At 50.2% G+C, this 17,820-nt stretch overlaps 8 pseudogenes; all 8 read right to left on the bottom strand.

The window, feature by feature from the left end:
- Positions 1 to 4,227: 4,227 nt before the first annotated feature.
- On the bottom strand, positions 4,228 to 4,347 carry LOC130335938 (5S ribosomal RNA; annotated as a pseudogene).
- A 284-nt stretch (positions 4,348 to 4,631) lies between these two features.
- LOC130333008 (5S ribosomal RNA) lies at positions 4,632 to 4,751 on the bottom strand (annotated as a pseudogene).
- Positions 4,752 to 5,421: 670 nt separating this feature from the next.
- LOC130320341 (5S ribosomal RNA) lies at positions 5,422 to 5,541 on the bottom strand (annotated as a pseudogene).
- Positions 5,542 to 9,612: 4,071 nt separating this feature from the next.
- Positions 9,613 to 9,732, bottom strand: LOC130352101 (5S ribosomal RNA; annotated as a pseudogene).
- A 2,080-nt stretch (positions 9,733 to 11,812) lies between these two features.
- LOC130353044 (5S ribosomal RNA) lies at positions 11,813 to 11,932 on the bottom strand (annotated as a pseudogene).
- A 486-nt stretch (positions 11,933 to 12,418) lies between these two features.
- On the bottom strand, positions 12,419 to 12,538 carry LOC130352398 (5S ribosomal RNA; annotated as a pseudogene).
- Positions 12,539 to 13,814: 1,276 nt separating this feature from the next.
- Positions 13,815 to 13,934, bottom strand: LOC130320331 (5S ribosomal RNA; annotated as a pseudogene).
- A 2,286-nt stretch (positions 13,935 to 16,220) lies between these two features.
- Positions 16,221 to 16,340, bottom strand: LOC130315756 (5S ribosomal RNA; annotated as a pseudogene).
- Between the last annotated feature and the right edge of the window lie 1,480 nt (positions 16,341 to 17,820).

Raw genomic sequence — 17,820 nt, 5'->3', positions numbered from 1 at the left:
ACTGCACCTGGGATTCCCAGCCAGTCTCCCATGCCGGTTCTTACTGGGCCCTAGGCTGGGTGGCGGTCTGCGAGCTGACGAGAGCAGGCGCGTTCAGCTTAGGATGGCCGTTCACATGTTCACGCCTTGTATATTGTGGATTTAAGCATCAATAAATATTTTTATTAATCGGAGAGGAAGGCGGCAACATAGCAAAATGTCAATGGCACCTTGGATTGCCAGCCAGTCTCCCATGCCGGTATCTGCCGGGCAGCAGTCTGCGATCTGAGGAAAGCAGACACGTTCAGCTTAGGATGGCCGTTGACAGCTTCACACCCTGTATATTGTGGATTTAAGCATCAATAAATCCTTTTCCGAATCGGAGCGGAAGGCGGCAACAGATTAAAATGTCAACTGCACCCGGGATTCCAGCCAGTCTCCCATGCTGGTACTTACCAGGCCCTAAGCTGGGTAGCAGTCTGCGATCTGACGAGAGCAGGCGCGTTCAGCTTAGGATGGCCGTTGACAGCTTCACACTTTGTATACTGTGCATTTAAGCATCAATAAATAATTTTCGGAATCGGAGCAGAAACAGAGCAAAATGTCAACTGCACCCGGTATTCCCAGCCAGTCTCCCATGCTGGTACTTACCAGGCCCGAAGCTGGGTAGCAGTCTGCGATCTTACAAGAGCAGGCGCGTTCAGCTTAGGATGGCCGTTGACAGCTTCTCGCCCTTTATACTGTGCATTTAAGCATCAATAAATCCTTTTCGGAATCGGAACGGAAGGCGGCAACAGAGCAAAATGTCAACGGCAGCCAGGATTCCCAGCCAGTGTCCCATGCCGGTACTTACCGGGCCCTAAGATCTGTACCAGTCTGCGATCTGACGAGAGCAGGCGCGTTCAGCTTAGGATGGCCATTGACAGCTTCATGCTTTTTATACTGTGCATTTAAGCATCAATAAATCCTTTTCGGAATCGGAACGGAAGGCGGCAACAGAGCAAAATGTCAACTGCACCCGGGATTCCCAGCCAGTCTCCCATGCCGGTACTTACTGGGCCCTAAGCTGCGTAGCAGTCAGCGATCTGACGAGAGCAGGCGCGTTCAGCTTAGGATGGCCATTGACATCTTCACACCTTGTATACTGTGGATTTAAGCATCAATAAATATTTTTTTTAATCGGAGAGGAAGGCGGCAACAGAGCAAAATGTCAATAGCACCTTGGATTGCCAGCCAGTCTCCCATGCCCGTACTTGCCGGGCAGCAGTCTGCGATCTGACAAGAACAGGCACATTCAGCTTAGGATAGCCGTAGACGGCTTCACACCCTGTATACTGTGGATACTGTGGATTTAAGCATCAATAAATCCTTTTCGGAATCGGAGCAAAGTGTCTACAGAGCTACAGAGCAAAATGTCAACAACACCTGATATTCCCAGCCAGTCTCCCATGCTGGTACTTACCGGGCCCTAAGCTGGGTAGCAGTCTGCGATCTGACCAGAGCAGGCGCGTTCAGCTTAGGATGGCCGTTGACAGCTTCTTGCCCTTTATACTGTGCATTTAAGCATCAATAAATCCTTTTCGGAATCAGAGAGGAAGGCGGCAACATAGCAAAATGTCAATAGCACCTTGGATTGCCAGCCAGTCTCCCATGCCCGTACTTGAAGGGCAGCAGTCTGTGATCTGACAAGAACAGGCACATTCAGCTTAGAATAGCCGTAGACGGCTTCACACCCTGTATACTAAGGATTTAAGCATCAATAAATCCTTTTCGGAATCGGAGCGGAAGGCGGCTACAGAGCAAAATGTCAACAACACCTGGGATTCCCAGCCAATCTCCCATGCTGGTACTTACCGGGCCCTAAGCTGGGTAGCAGTCTGCGATCTGACGAGAGCAGGCGCGTTCAGTTTAGGATGGCCGTTGACTGCTTCATGCCCTTTATACTGTGCATTTAAGCATCAATAAATCCTTTTCCGAATCGGAGCGGAAGGCGGCAACAGATTAAAAAGTCAACTGCAACCGGGATTCCCAGCCAGTCTCCCATGCTGGTACTTACCAGGCCCTAAGCTAGGTATCAGTCTGCGATCTGACGACAGCAGGCGCGTTCAGCTTAGGATGGCCGTTGACAGCTTCACACTTTGTATACTGTGCATTTAAGCATCAATAAATCCTTTTCGGAATCGGAACGGAACAGAAGGCGACAACAGAGCAAAATGTCAACTGCACCCGGGATTCCCAGCCAGTCTCCCATGCCGGTACTTACTGGGCCCTAAGCTGCGTAGCAGTCTGCGATCTGACGAGAGCAGGCGCGTTCAGCTTAGGATGGCCATTGACATCTTCACACCTTGTATACTGTGGATTTAAGCATCAATAAATATTTTTTTTAATCGGAGAGGAAGGCGGCAACAGAGCAAAATGTCAATAGCACCTTGGATTGCCAGCCAGTCTCCCATGCCTGTACTTGCCGGGCAGCAGTCTGCGATCTGACAAGAACAGGCACATTCAGCTTAGGATAGCCGTAGACGGCTTCACACCCTGTATACTGTGGATACTGTGGATACTGTGGATACTCTGGATACTGTGGATACTGTGGATTTAAGCATCAATAAATCCTTTTCGGAATCGGAGCAAAGTGTCTACAGAGCAACAGAGCAAAATGTCAACAACACCTGATATTCCCAGCCAGTCTCCCATGCTGGTACTTACCGGGCCCTAAGCTGGGTAGCAGTCTGCGATCTGACCAGAGCAGGCGCGTTCAGCTTAGGATGGCCGTTGACAGCGTCTTGCCCTTTATACTGTGCATTTAAGCATCAATAAATCCTTTTCGGAATCAGAGAGGAAGGCGGCAACATAGCAAAATGTCAATAGCACCTTGGATTGCCAGCCAGTCTCCCATGCCCGTACTTGCCGGGCAGCAGTCTGTGATCTGACAAGAACAGGCACATTCAGCTTAGAATAGCCGTAGACGGCTTCACACCCTGTATACTAAGGATTTAAGCATCAATAAATCCTTTTCGGAATCGGAGCGGAAGGCGGCTACAGAGCAAAATGTCAACAACACCTGGGATTCCCAGCCAATCTCCCATGCTGGTACTTACCGGGCCCTAAGCTGGGTAGCAGTCTGCGATCTGACGAGAGCAGGCGCGTTCAGTTTAGGATGGCCGCTGACTGCTTCATGCCCTTTATACTGTGCATTTAAGCATCAATAAATCCTTTTCCGAATCGGAGCGGAAGGCGGCAACAGATTAAAAAGTCAACTGCAACCGGGATTCCCAGTCAGTCTCCCATGCTGGTACTTACCAGGCCCTAAGCTGGGTATCAGTCTGCGCTCTGACAATAGCAGGCGCGTTCAGCTTAGGATGGCCGTTGACAGCTTAACACTTTGTATACTGTGCATTTAAGCATCAATAAATCCTTTTCGGAATCGGAACGGAACAGAAGGCGGCACCAGAGCAAAATGTCAACTGCACCCGGGATTCCCAGCCAGTCTCCCATGCCGGTACTTACTGGGCCCTAAGCTGGATAGCAGTCTGCGATCTGACGAGAGCAGGCGCGTTCAGCTTAGGATGGCCGTTGACATCTTTACGCGTTGTATATTGTGGATTTAAGCATCAATAAATATTTTTATTAATCGGAGAGGAAGGCGGCAACAGAGCAAAATGTCAATGGCACCTTGGATTGCCAGCCACTCTCCCATGCCGGTATCTGCCGGGCAGCGGTCTGCGATCTGATGAGAGCAGGCACGTTCAGGCTTAGGATGGCCGTTGACAGCTTCACACCCTGTATATTGTGGATTAAAGCATCAATAAATCATTTTCCGAATCGGAGCGGAAGGCGGCAACAGATTAAAATGTCAATTGCACCCGGGATTCCCAGCCAGTCTCCCATGCTGGTACTTACCAGTTCCTAAGCTGGGTAGCAGTCTGCGATCTGATGAGAGCAGGCGCATTCAGCTTAGGATGGCGGTTGACAGCTTCGCACTTTGTATACTGTGGATTTAAGAATCAATAAATAATTTTCGGAATCGGAACAGAGACAGAGCAAATTGTCAACTGCACACGGGATTCCCAGCCAGTCTCCCATGCTGGTACTTACCAGGCCCGAAGCTGGGTAGCAGTCTGCGATCTGACGAGAACAGGCGCATTCAGCTTAGGATGGCCGTAGACATCTTCACACCCTGTATACTGTGGATTTAAGCATCAATAAATCCTTTTCGGAATCGGAGCGGAAGGCGGCAACAGAGCAAAATGTCAACGACACTTGGGATTCCCAGCCAGTCTCCCATGCTGGTACTTACCAGGCCCTAAGCTGGGTAGCAGTCTGCGATCTGACGAGAGCAGGCGCTTTCAGCTTAGGATGGCCGTTGACAGCTTCTTGCCCTTTATACTGTGCATTTAAGCATCAATAAATCCTTTTCGGAATCGGAACGGAAGGCGGCAACAGAGCAAAATGTCAACGGCAGCCGGGATTCCCAGCCAGTGTCCCATGCCGGTACTTACCGGGCCCTAAGATCTGTACCAGTCTGCGATCTGACGAGAGCAGGCGCGTTAAGCTTAGGATGGCCGTCGACAGCTTCACACCTTGTATACTGTGGATTTAAGCATCAATAAATTATTTTCGGAATCGGAGCGGAAGGCAGCAATAGAGCAAAATGTCAACAGCACCCGGGATTCCCAGCCAGTCTCCCATGCCAGTACTTACCGGGCCCTAAGCTGCGTAGAAGTCTGCGATCTGACGAGAGCAGGCGCGTTCAGCTTAGGATGGCCGCTGACATCTTCACGCCTTGTATACTGTGGATTTAAGCATCAATAAATATTTTTTTTAATCGGAGAGGAAGGCGGCAACAGAGCAAAATTTCAATAGCACCTTGGATTGCCAGCCAGTCTCCCATGCCCGTACTTGCCGGGCAGCAGTCTGCGATCTGACAAGAACAGGCGCATTCAGCTTAGGATAGCCGTAGACGGCTTCACACCCTGTATACTGTGGATTTAAGCATCAATAAATCGTTTTCGGAATCGGAGCAAAATGTCTACAGAGCTATAGAGCAAAATGTCAACAACACCTGATATTCCCAGCCAGTCTCCCATGCTGGTACTTACCGGGCCCTAAGCTGGGTATCAGTCTGCGCTCTGACGAGAGCAGGCGCGTTCAGCTTAGGATGGCCGTTGACAGCTTCACGCCCTTTATACTGTGCATTTAAGCATCAATAAATCCTTTTCGGAATCGGAGAGGAAGGCGGCAACAGAGCAAAATGTCAATAACACCTTGGATTGCCAGCCAGTCTCCCATGCCCGTACTTGCAGGGCAGAAGTCTGCGATCTCACAAGAACAGGCACATTCAGCTTAGCATAGCCGTAGACGGCTTCACACCCTGTCTACTGTGGATTTAAGCATCACTAAATCCTTTTCGGAATCGGAGCGGAAGGCGGCTACAGAGCAAAATGTCAACAACACCTGGGATTCCCAGCCAGTCTCCCATGCTGGTACTTACCGGGCCCTAAGCTGGGTAGCAGTCTGCGATCTGACGAGAGCAGGCGCGTTCAGCTTAGGATGGCCGTTGACGGCTTCACGACCTTTATACTGTGCATTTAAGCATCAATAAATCCTTTTCCGAATCTGAGCGGAAGGCGACAACAGATTAAAATGTCAACTGCACCCGGGATTCCCAGCCAGTCTCCCATGCTGGTACTTACCAGGCCCTAAGCTGGGTATCAGTCTGCGATCTGACAACAGCAGGCGCGTTCAGCTTAGGATGGCCGTTGACAGCTTCACACTTTGTATACTGTGCATTTAAGCATCAATAAATCCTTTTCGGAATCGGAACGGAACAGAAGGCGGCAACAGAGCAAAATGTCAACGATAGCCGGGATTCCCAGCCAGTCTCCCATGCCGGTACTTACCGGTCCCTAAGATCTGTACCAGTCTGCGATCTGACGAGAGCAGGCGCGTTAATCTTAGGATGGCCATTGACAGCTTCATGATTTTTATACTGTGCATTTAAGCATCAATAAATCCTTTTCGGAATCGGAACGGAAGGCGGCAACAGAGCAAAATGTCAACTGCACCCGGGATTCCCAGCCAGTCTCCCATGCCGGTACTTACTGGGCCCTAAGCTGGGTAGCAGTCTGTGATCTGACAAGAGCAGGCGCGTTAAGCTTAGGATGGCCATTGACAGCTTCATGATTTTTATACTGTGCATTTAAGCATCAATAAATCCTTTTCGGAATCGGAACGGAAGGCGGCAACGGAGCAAAATGTCAACTGCACCTGGGATTCCCAGCCAGTCTCCCATGCCGGTTCTTACTGGGCCCTAGGCTGGGTGGCGGTCTGCGAGCTGACGAGAGCAGGCGTGTTCAGCTTAGGATGGCCGTTCACATGTTCACGCCTTGTATATTGTGGATTTAAGCATCAATAAATATTTTTATTAATCGGAGAGGAAGGCGGCAACATAGCAAAATGTCAATGGCACCTTGGATTGCCAGCCAGTCTCCCATGCCGGTATCTGCCGGGCAGCAGTCTGCGATCTGAGGAAAGCAGACACGTTCAGCTTAGGATGGTTGTTGACAGCTTCACACCCTGTATATTGTGGATTTAAGCATCAATAAATCAATTTTCCGAATCGGAGCGGAAGGCGGCAACAGATTAAAATGTCAACTGCACCCGGGATTCCAGCCAGTCTCCCATGCTGGTACTTACCAGGCCCTAAGCTGGGTAGCAGTCTGCGATCTGACGAGAGCAGGCGCGTTCAGCTTAGGATGGCCGTTGACAGCTTCACACTTTGTATACTGTGCATTTAAGCATCAATAAATAATTTTCGGAATCGGAGCAGAAACAGAGCAAAATGTCAACTGCACCCGGTATTCCCAGCCAGTCTCCCATGCTGGTACTTACCAGGCCCGAAGCTGGGTAGCAGTCTGCGATCTTACAAGAGCAGGCGCGTTCAGCTTAGGATGGCCGTTGACAGCTTCTCGCCCTTTATACTGTGCATTTAAGCATCAATAAATCCTTTTCGGAATCGGATCGGAAGGCGGCAACAGAGCAAAATGTCAACTGCACTCGGGATTCCCAGCCAGTCTCCCATGCCGGTACTTACTGGGCCCTAAGCTGCGTAGCAGTCAGCGATCTGACGAGAGCAGGCGCGTTCAGCTTAGGATGGCCATTGACATCTTCACACCTTGTATACTGTGGATTTAAGCATCAATAAATATTTTTTTTAATCGGAGAGGAAGGCGGCAACAGAGCAAAATGTCAATAGCACCTTGGATTGCCAGCCAGTCTCCCATGCCCGTACTTGCCGGGCAGCAGTCTGCGATCTGACAAGAACAGGCACATTCAGCTTAGGATAGCCGTAGACGGCTTCACACCCTGTATACTGTGGATACTGTGGATTTAAGCATCAATAAATCCTTTTCGGAATCGGAGCAAAGTGTCTACAGAGCAAAATGTCAACAACACCTGATATTCCCAGCCAGTCTCCCATGCTGGTACTTACCGGGCCCTAAGCTGGGTAGCAGTCTGCAATCTGACCAGAGCAGGCGCGTTCAGCTTAGGATGGCCGTTGACAGCTTCTTGCCCTTTATACTGTGCATTTAAGCATCAATAAATCCTTTTCGAATCAGAGAGGAAGGCGGCAACATAGCAAAATGTCAATAGCACCTTGGATTGCCAGCCAGTCTCCCATGCCCGTACTTGAAGGGCAGCAGTCTGTGATCTGACAAGAACAGGCACATTCAGCTTAGAATAGCCGTAGACGGCTTCACACCCTGTATACTAAGGATTTAAGCATCAATAAATCCTTTTCGGAATCGGAGCGGAAGGCGGCTACAGAGCAAAATGTCAACAACACCTGGGATTCCCAGCCAATCTCCCATGCTGGTACTTACCGGGCCCTAAGCTGGGTAGCAGTCTGCGATCTGACGAGAGCAGGCGCGTTCAGTTTAGGATGGCCGTTGACTTCTTCATGCCCTTTATACTGTGCATTTAAGCATCAATAAATCCTTTTCCGAATCGGAGCGGAAGGCGGCAACAGATTAAAAAGTCAACTGCAACCGGGATTCCCAGCCAGTCTTCCATGCTGGTACTTACCAGGCCCTAAGCTAGGTATCAGTCTGCGATCTGACGACAGCAGGCGCGTTCAGCTTAGGATGGCCGTTGACAGCTTCACACTTTGTATACTGTGCATTTAAGCATCAATAAATCCTTTTCGGAATCGGAACGGAACAGAAGGCGGCAACAGAGCAAAATGTCAACTGCACCCGGGATTCCCAGCCAGTCTCCCATGCCGGTACTTACTGGGCCCTAAGCTGGATAGCAGTCTGCGATCTGACGAGAGCAGGCGCGTTCAGCTTAGGATGGCCGTTGACATCTTTACGCGTTGTATATTGTGGATTTAAGCATCAATAAATATTTTTATTAATCGGAGAGGAAGGCGGCAACAGAGCAAAATGTCAATGGCACCTTGGATTGCCAGCCACTCTCCCATGCCGGTATCTGCCGGGCAGCGGTCTGCGATCTGATGAGAGCAGGAACGTTCAGGCTTAGGATGGCCGTTGACAGCTTCACACCCTGTATATTGTGGATTAAAGCATCAATAAATCATTTTCCGAATCGGAGCGGAAGGCGGCAACAGATTAAAATGTCAATTGCACCCGGGATTCCCAGCCAGTTTCCCATGCTGGTACTTACCAGGCCCTAAGCTGGGTAGCAGTTTGCGATCTGATGAGAGCAGGCGCATTCAGCTTATGATGGCGGTTGACAGCTTCACACTTTGTATACTGTGGATTTAAGAATCAATAAATAATTTTCGGAATCGGAACAGAGACAGAGTAAATTGTCAACTGCACACGGGATTCCCAGCCAGTCTCCCATGCTGGTACTTACCAGGCCCGAAGCTGGGTAGCAGTCTGCGCTCTGACGAGAACAGGCGCATTCAGCTTAGGATGGCCGTAGACATCTTCACACCCTGTATACTGTGGATTTAAGCATCAATAAATCCTTTTCGGAATCGGAGCGGAAGGCGGCAACAGAGCAAAATGTCAACGACACTTGGGATTCCCAGCCAGTCTCCCATGCTGGTACTTACCAGGCCCTAAGCTGGGTAGCAGTCTGCGATCTGACGAGAGCAGGCGTGTTCAGCTTAGGATGGCCGTTGACAGCTTCCCGCCCTTTATACTGTTCATTTAAGCATCAATAAATCCTTTTCGGAATCGGAGCGGAAGGCGGCAACAGAGCAAAATGTCAACGACACTTGGGATTCCCAGCCAGTCTCCCATGCTGGTACTTACCAGGCCCTAAGCTGGGTAGCAGTCTGTGATCTGACGAGAGCAGGCGCGTTCAGCTTAGGATGGCCGTTGACATCTTCACGCCTTGTATACTGTGGATTTAAGCATCAATAAATATTTTTTTTAATCGGAGAGGAAGGCGGCAACAGAGCAAAATTTCAATAGCACCTTGGATTGCCAGCCAGTCTCCCATGCCCGTACTTGCCGGGCAGCAGTCTGCGATCTGACAAGAACAGGCGCATTCAGCTTAGGATAGCCGTAGACGGCTTCACACCTTGTATACTGTGGATTTAAGCATCAATAAATCCTTTTCGGAATCGGAGCAAAATGTCTACAGAGCTACAGAGCAAAATGTCAACAACACCTGATATTCCCAGCCAGTCTCCCATGCTGGTACTTACCGGGCCCTAAGCTGGGTAGCAGTCTGCGCTCTGACGAGAGCAGGCGCGTTCAGCTTAGGATGGCCGTTGACAGCTTCACGCCCTTTATACTGTGCATTTAAGCATCAATAAATCCTTTTCGGAATCGGAGAGGAAGGCGGCAACAGAGCAAAATGTCAATAGCAACTTGGATTGCCAGCCAGTCTCCCATGCCTGTACTTGCAGGGCAGAAGTCTGCAATTTGACAAGAACAGGCACATTCAGCTTAGCATAGCCGTAGACGGCTTCACACCCTGTCTACTGTGGATTTAAGCATCAATCAATCCTTTTCGGAATCGGAGCGGAAGGCGGCTACAGAGCAAAATGTCAACAACACCTGGGATCCCCAGCCAGTCTCCCATGCTGGTACTTACCGGGCCCTAAGCTGGGTAGCAGTCTGCGATCTGACAAGAGCAGGCGCGTTCAGCTTAGGATGGCCGTTGACGGCTTCACGACCTTTATACTGTGCATTTAAGCATCAATAAATCCTTTTCCGAATCTGAGCGGAAGGCGACAACAGATTAAAATGTCAACTGCACCCGGGATTCCCAGCCAGTCTCTCATGCTGGTACTTACCAGGCCCTAAGCTGGGTATCAGTCTGCGATCTGACGACAGCAGGCGCGTTCAGCTTAGGATGGCCGTTGACAGCTTCACACTTTGTATACTGTGCATTTAAGCATCAATAAATCCTTTTCGGAATCGGAACGGAACAGAAGGCGGCAACAGAGCAAAATGTCAACGATAGCCGGGATTCCCAGCCAGTCTCCCATGCCGGTACTTACCGGTCCCTAAGATCTGTACCAGTCTGCGATCTGACGAGAGCAGGCGCATTAAGCTTAGGATGGCCGTCGACAGCTTCACACCTTGTATACTGTGGATTTAAGCATCAATAAATTATTTTCGGAATCGGAGCGGAAGGCAGCAATAGAGCAAAATGTCAATGGCAACCGGGATTCCCAGCCAGTCTCCCATGCCAGTACTTACCGGGCCCTAAGCTGGGTAGCAGTCTGTGATCTGACGAGAGCAGGCGCGTTCAGCTTAGGATGGCCATTGACAGCTTCATGATTTTTATACTGTGCATTTAAGCATCAATAAATCCTTTTCGGAATCGGAACGGAAGGCGGCAACAGAGCAAAATGTCAACTGCACCCGGGATTCCCAGCCAGTCTCCCATGCCGGTACTTACTGGGCCCTAAGCTGGGTAGCAGTCTGCGATCTGACGAGAGCAGGCGCGTTCAGCTTAGGATGGCCGTTGACATCTTTACGCCTTGTATATTGTGGATTTAAGCATCAATAAATATTTTTATTAATCGGAGAGGAAGGCGGCAACAGAGCAAAATGTCAATGGCACCTTGGATTGCCAGCCAGTCTCCCATGCCGGTATCTGCCGGGCAGCAGTCTGCGATCTGAGGAGAGCAGGCACGTTCAGGCTTAGGATGGCCGTTGACCGCTTCACACCCTGTATATTGTGGATTTAAGCATCAATAAATCCTTTTCCGAATCGGAGCGGAAGGCGGCAACAGATTAAAATGTCAACTGCACCCGGGATTCCCAGCCAGTCTCCCATGCTGGTACTTACCAGGCCCTAAGCTGGGTAGCAGTCTGCAATCTGACGTGAGCAGGCGCGTTCAGCTTAGGATGGCCGTTGACAGCTTCACACTTTGTATACTGTGGATTTATTAAGCATCAATAAATAATTTTCGGAATCGGAACAGAAACAGAGCAAAATGTCAACTGCACCCGGGATTCCCAGCCAGTCTCGAATGCTGGTACTTACCAGGCCCGAAGCTGGGTAGCAGTCTGCGATCTGACGAGAACAGGCGCATTCAGCTTAGGATGGCCGTAGACATCTTCATACCCTGTATACTGTGGATTTAAGCATCAATAAATCCTTTTCGGAATCGGAATGGAAGGCGGCAACAGAGCAAAATGTCAACGGCATCCGGTATTCCCAGCCAGTGTCCCATGCCGGTACTTACCGGGCCCTAAGATCTGTACCAGTCTGCGATCTGACGAGAGCAGGCGCGTTAAGCTTAGGATGGCCGTCGACAGCTTCACACCTTGTATACTGTGGATTTAAGCATCAATAAATTATTTTCGGAATCGGAGCGGAAGGCAGCAATAGAGCAAAAAGTCAACGGCACCCGGGATTCCCAGCCAGTCTTCCATACCAGTACTTACCGGGCCCTAAGCTGGGTAGCAGTCTGCGATCTGACGAGAGCAGGCGCGTTCAGTTTAGGATGGCCGTTGACTGCTTCATGCCCTTTATACTGTGCATTTAAGCATCAATAAATCCTTTTCCGAATCGGAGCGGAAGGCGGCAACAGATTAAAAAGTCAACTGCAACCGGGATTCCCAGCCAGTCTCCCATGCTGGTACTTACCAGGCCCTAAGCTGGGTATCAGTCTGCGATCTGACGAGAGCAGGCACGTTCAGCTTAGGATGGCCGTTGACAGCTTCTCACTTTGTATACTGTGCATTTAAGCATCAATAAATCCTTTTCGGAATCGGAACGGAAGGCGGCAACAGAGCAAAATGTCAACGGCAGCCGGGATTCCCAGCCATTGTCCCATGCCGGTACTTACCGGGCCCTAAAATCTGTACCAGTCTGCAATCTGACGAGAGCAGGCGCGTTAAGCTTAGTATGGCCGTCGACAGCTTCACACCTCGTATACTGTGGATTTAAGCATCAATAAATTATTTTCGGAATCAGAGCGGAAGGCAGCAATAGAGCAAAAAGTCAACGGCACCCGGGATTCCCAGCCAGTCTCCCATGCCAGTACTTACCGGGCCCTAAGCTGGGTAGCAGTCTGCGATCTGACGAGAGCAGGCGCGTTCAGCTTAGGATGGCCATTGACATCTTCACACCTTGTATACTGTGGATTTAAGCATCAATAAATATTTTTTTTAATCGGAGAGGAAGGCGGCAACAGAGCAAAATGTCAATAGCACCTTGGATTGCCAGCCAGTCTCCCATGCCCGTACTTGCCGGGCAGCAGTCTGCGATCTGACAAGAACAGGCGCATTCAGCTTAGGATAGTCGTAGACGGCTTCACACCCTGTATACTGTGGATTTAAGCATCAATAAATCCTTTTCGGAATCGGAGCAAAATGTCTACAGAGCTGCAAAGCTAAATGCCAACAACACCTGAGATTCCAAGCCAGTCTCCCATGCTGGTACTTACCGGGCCCTAAGCTGGGTAGCAGTCTGCAATCTGACGAGAGCAGGCGTGTTCAGCTTAGGATGGCCGTTGACAGCTTCACGCCCTTTATACTGTGCATTTAAGCATCAATAAATCCTTTTCCGAATCGGAGCAGAAGGCGGCAACAGATTAAAATGTCAACTGCACCCGGGATTCCCAGCCAGTCTCCCATGCTGGTACTTACAAGGCCCTAAGCTGGGTAGCAGTCTGCGATCTGACGAGAGCAGGCGCGTTCAGCTTAGGATGGCCGTTGACTGCTTCACACTTTGTATACTGTGCATTTAAGCATCAATAAATCCTTTTCGGAATCGGAACGGAAGGCGGCAACAGAGCAAAATGTCAACGGCAGCTGGGATTAACAGCCAGTGTCCCATGCCGGTACTTACCGGGCCCTAAGATCTGTACCAGTCTGCGATCTGACGAGAGCAGGCGCGTTAAGCTTAGGATGGCCGTCGACAGCTTCACACCTTGTATACTGTGGATTTAAGCATCAATAAATTCTTTTCGGAATCGGAGCGGAAGGCAGCAATAGAGCAAAATGTCAACGGCACCCGGGATTCCCAGCCAGTCTCCCATGCCAGTAGTTACCGGGCCCTAAGCTGGGTAGCAGTCTGCGATCTGACGAGAGCAGGCACGTTCAGCTTAGGATGGCCATTGACAGCTTCATGCTTTTTATACTGTGCATTTAAGCATCAATAAATCCTTTTCGGAATCGGAGAGGAAGGCGGCAACAGAGCAAAATGGCAATAGCACCTTGGATTGCCAGCCAGTCTCCCATGCCCGTACTTGCCGGGCAGCAGTCTGCGATCTGACAAGAACAGGCACATTCAGCTTAGGATAGCCGTAGACGGCTTTACACCCTGTATACTGTGGATTTAAGCATCAATAAATCCTTTTCGGAATCGGAGCTGAAGGCGGCTACAGAGCAAAATGTCAACAACACCTGGGATTCCCAGCCAGTCTCCCATGCTGGTACTTACCGGGCCCTAAGCTGGGTAGCAGTCTGCGATCTGACGAGAGCAGGCGCGTTCAGCTTAGGATGGCCGTTGACAGCTTCACACCCTGTATATTGTGCATTTAAGCATCGATAAATCCTTTTCCGAATCGGAGCGGAAGGCGGCAACAGATTAAAATGTCAACAGCACCCGGGATTCCCAGCCAGTCTCCCATGCTGGTACTTACCAGGCCCTAAGCTGGGTAGCAGTCTGCGATCTGACGAGAACAGGCACATTCAGCTTAGGATGGCCGTAGACATTGTCTCACTGTGTATACTGTGGATTTAAGCATCAATAAAACCTTTTCGGAATCGGAGCGGAAGGCGGCAACAGAGCAAAATGTCAACAATACTTGGGATTCCCAGCCAGGCTCCCATGCTGGTACTTACCGGGCCCTAAGCTGGGTAGCAGTCTGCGATCTGCCGAGAGCAGGCGCGTTCAGCTTAGGATGGCCGTTGACAGCTTCTCGCCCTTTATACTGTGCATTTAAGCATCAATAAATCCTTTTCGGAATCGGAACGGAAGGCGGCAACAGAGCAAAATGTCAACGGCAGCCGGGATTCCCAACCAGTGTCCCATGCCGGTACTTACCGGGCCCTAAGATCTGTACCAGTCTGCGATCTGACAAGAGCAGGCGCGTTAAGCTTAGGATGGCCGTCGACAGCTTCACACCTTGTATACTGTGGATTTAAGCATCAATAAATTCTTTTCGGAATCGGAGCGGAAGGCAGCAATAGAGAAAAATGTCAACAGCACCCGGGATTCCCAGCCAGTCTCAAATGCCAGTACTTACCGGGCCCTAAGCTGGGTAGCAGTCTGCGATCTGACAAGAGCAGGCGAGTTCAGCTTAGGATGGCCATTGACAGCTTCATGCTTTTTATACTGTGCATTTAATCATCAATAAATCCTTTTCGGAATCGGAACGGAAGGCGGCAACAGAGCAAAATGGCAACTGCACCCGGGATTCCCAGCCAGTCTCCCATGCCAGTACTTACTGGGCCCTAAGCTGCGTAGCAGTCTGCGATCTGACGAGAGCAGGCGCGTTCAGCTTAGGATGGCCATTGACTGCTTCATGCTTTTTATACTGTGCATTTAAGCATCAATAAATCCTTTTCGGAATCGGAACGGAAGGCGGCAACAGAGCAAAATGTCAACTGCACCTGGGATTCCCAGCCAGTCTCCCATGCCGGTACTTACTGGGCCCTAAGCTGGGTAGCAGTCTGCGATCTGACGAGAGCAGGCACGTTCAGCTTAGGATGGCCGTTGACATCTTCACGCCTTGTATATTGTGGATTTAAGCATCAATAAATATTTTTATTAATCGGAGAGGAAGGCGGCAACAGAGCAAAATATCAATGGCACCTTGGATTGCCAGCCAGTCTCCCATGCCGGTAACTGACGGGCAGCAGTCTGCGATCTGAGGAGAGCAGGCACGTTCAGGCTTAGGATTGCCGTTGACAGCTTCAAACCCTGTATATTGTGGATTTAAGCATCAATAAATCCTTTTCCAAATCGGAGCGGAAGGCGGCAACAGATTAAAATGTCAACTGCACCCGGGATTCCCAGCCAGTCTCCCATGCTGGTACTTACCAGGACCTAAGCTGGTTAGCAGTCTGCGATCTGACAAGAGCAGGCGCGTTCAGCTTAAGATGGCCGTTGACAGCTTCACACTTTGTATACTGTGGATTTAAGCATCAATAAATAATTTTCGGAATCGGAGCAGAAACAGAGCAAAATGTCAACTGCACTCGGGATTCCCAGCCAGTCTCCCATGATGTTACTTACCAGGCCCGAAGTTGGGTAGCAGTCTGCGATCTGACGATAACAGGCGCATTCATCTTAGGATGGCCGTTGACAGCTTCACGCTTTGTATACTGTGGATTTAAGCATCAATAAATCCTTTTCGGAATCGGAGCGGAAGGCGGCAACAGAGCAAAATGTCAACGACACCTGGGATTCCCAGCCAGTCTCCCATGCTGGTACTTACCGGGCCCTAAGCTGGGTAGCAGTCTGTGATCTGGCGAGAGCAGGCGCGTTCAGCTTAGGATGGCCGTTGACAGCTTTTTGCCCTTTATACTGTGCATTTAAGCATCAATAAATCCTTTTCGGAATTGGAACGGAAGGCGGCAACAGAGCAAAATGTCAACGGCAGCCGGGATTCCCAGCCAGTCTCCCATGCCGGTACTTACTGAGCCCTAAGATCTGTACCAGTCTGCGATCTGACGAGAGCAGGCGCGTTCAGCTTAGGATGGCCGTCGACAGCTTCACACCTTGTATACTGTGGATTTAAGCATCAATAAATGCTTTTCGGAATCGGAGCGGAAGGCAGCAATAGAGCAAAATGTCAACGGCACCCGGGATTCCCAGCCAGTCTCCCATGCCAGTACTTACCGGGCCCTAAGCTGGGTAGCAGTCTGCGATCTGACGAGAGCAGGCGCGTTCAGCTTAGGATGGCCATTGACAGCTTCATGCTTTTTATACTGTGCATTTAAGCATCAATAAATCCTTTTCGGAATCGGAGAGAAAGGCGGCAACAGAGCAAAATGTCAATAGCACCTTGGATTTCCAGCCAGTCTCCCATGCCCGTACTTGCCGGGCAGCAGTCTGCGATCTGACAAGAACGGGCACATTCAGCTTAGGTTAGCCGTAGACGGCTTCACACCCTGTATACTGTGGATTTAAGCATCAATAAATCCTTTTCGGAATCGGAGCGGAAGGCGGCTACAGAGCAAAATGTCAACAACACCTGAGATTCCCAGCCAGTCTCCCATGCTGGTACTTACCGGGCCCTAAGCTGGGTAGCAGTCTGCGATCTGACGAGAGCAGGCGCGTTCAGCTTACGATGGCCGTTGACAGTGTCATGCCCTTTATACTGTGCATTTAAGCATCAATAAATCCTTTTCCGAATCGGAGCGGAAGGCGGCAACAGAGCAAAATGTCAACTGCACCCGGGATTGCCAGCCAGTCTCCCATGCCGGTACTTACTGGGCCCTAAGCTGGGTAGCAGTCTGCGATCTGACGAGAGCAGGAGCGTTCAGCTTAGGATGGCCATTGACATCTTTACGCCTTGTATATTGTGGATTTAAGCATCAATAAATATTTTTATTAATCGGAGAAGAAGGTGGCAACAGAGCAAAATGTCAATGGCACCTTGGATTGCCAGCCAGTCTCCCATGCCGGTATCTGCCGGGCAGCAGTCTGCGATCTGAGGAGAGCAGGCACGTTCAGGCTTAGGATGGCCGTTGACAGCTTCACACCCTGTATATTGTGGATTTAAGCATCAATAGATCCTTTTCCGAATCGGAGCGGAAGGCGGCAACAGATTAAAATGTCAACTGCACCTGGGATTCCCAGCCAGTCTCCCATGCTGGTACTTACCAGGCCCTAAGCTGGGTAGCAGTCTGCGACCTGACGAGAGCAGGCGCGTTCAGCTTAGGATGACCGTTGACAGCTTCACACTTTGTATACTGTGGATTTAAGCATCAATAAATAATTTTCGGAATCGGAGCAGAAACAGAGCAAAATGTCAACTGCACTCGGGATTCCCAGCCAGTCTCACATGCTGGTACTTACTGGGCCCGAAGCTGGGTAGCAGTCTGTGATCTGACGAGAACAGGCGCATTCAGCTTAGGATGGCCGTAGACATCTTCACACCCTGTATACTGTGGATTTAAGCATCAATAAATCCTTTTCGGAATCGGATCGGAAGGCGGCAACAGAGCAAAACGTCAACGACACCTGGGATTCCCAGCCAGTCTCCCATGCTGGTACTTACCGGGCCCTAAGCTGGGTAGCAGTCTGCGATCTGCCGAGAGCAGGCGCGTTCAGCTTAGGATGGCCGTTGACAGCTTCTCGCCCTTTATACTGTGCATTTAAGCATCAATAAATCCTTTTCGGAATCGGAACGGAAGGCGGCAACAGAGCAAAATGTCAACGGCAGCC

This window comes from Hyla sarda, chromosome 1, assembly GCF_029499605.1.
Source record: "Hyla sarda isolate aHylSar1 chromosome 1, aHylSar1.hap1, whole genome shotgun sequence".
Classification (NCBI taxonomy): Eukaryota; Metazoa; Chordata; class Amphibia; order Anura; family Hylidae; genus Hyla; species Hyla sarda.
This window is presented reverse-complemented; position numbering and strand designations above follow the sequence as displayed.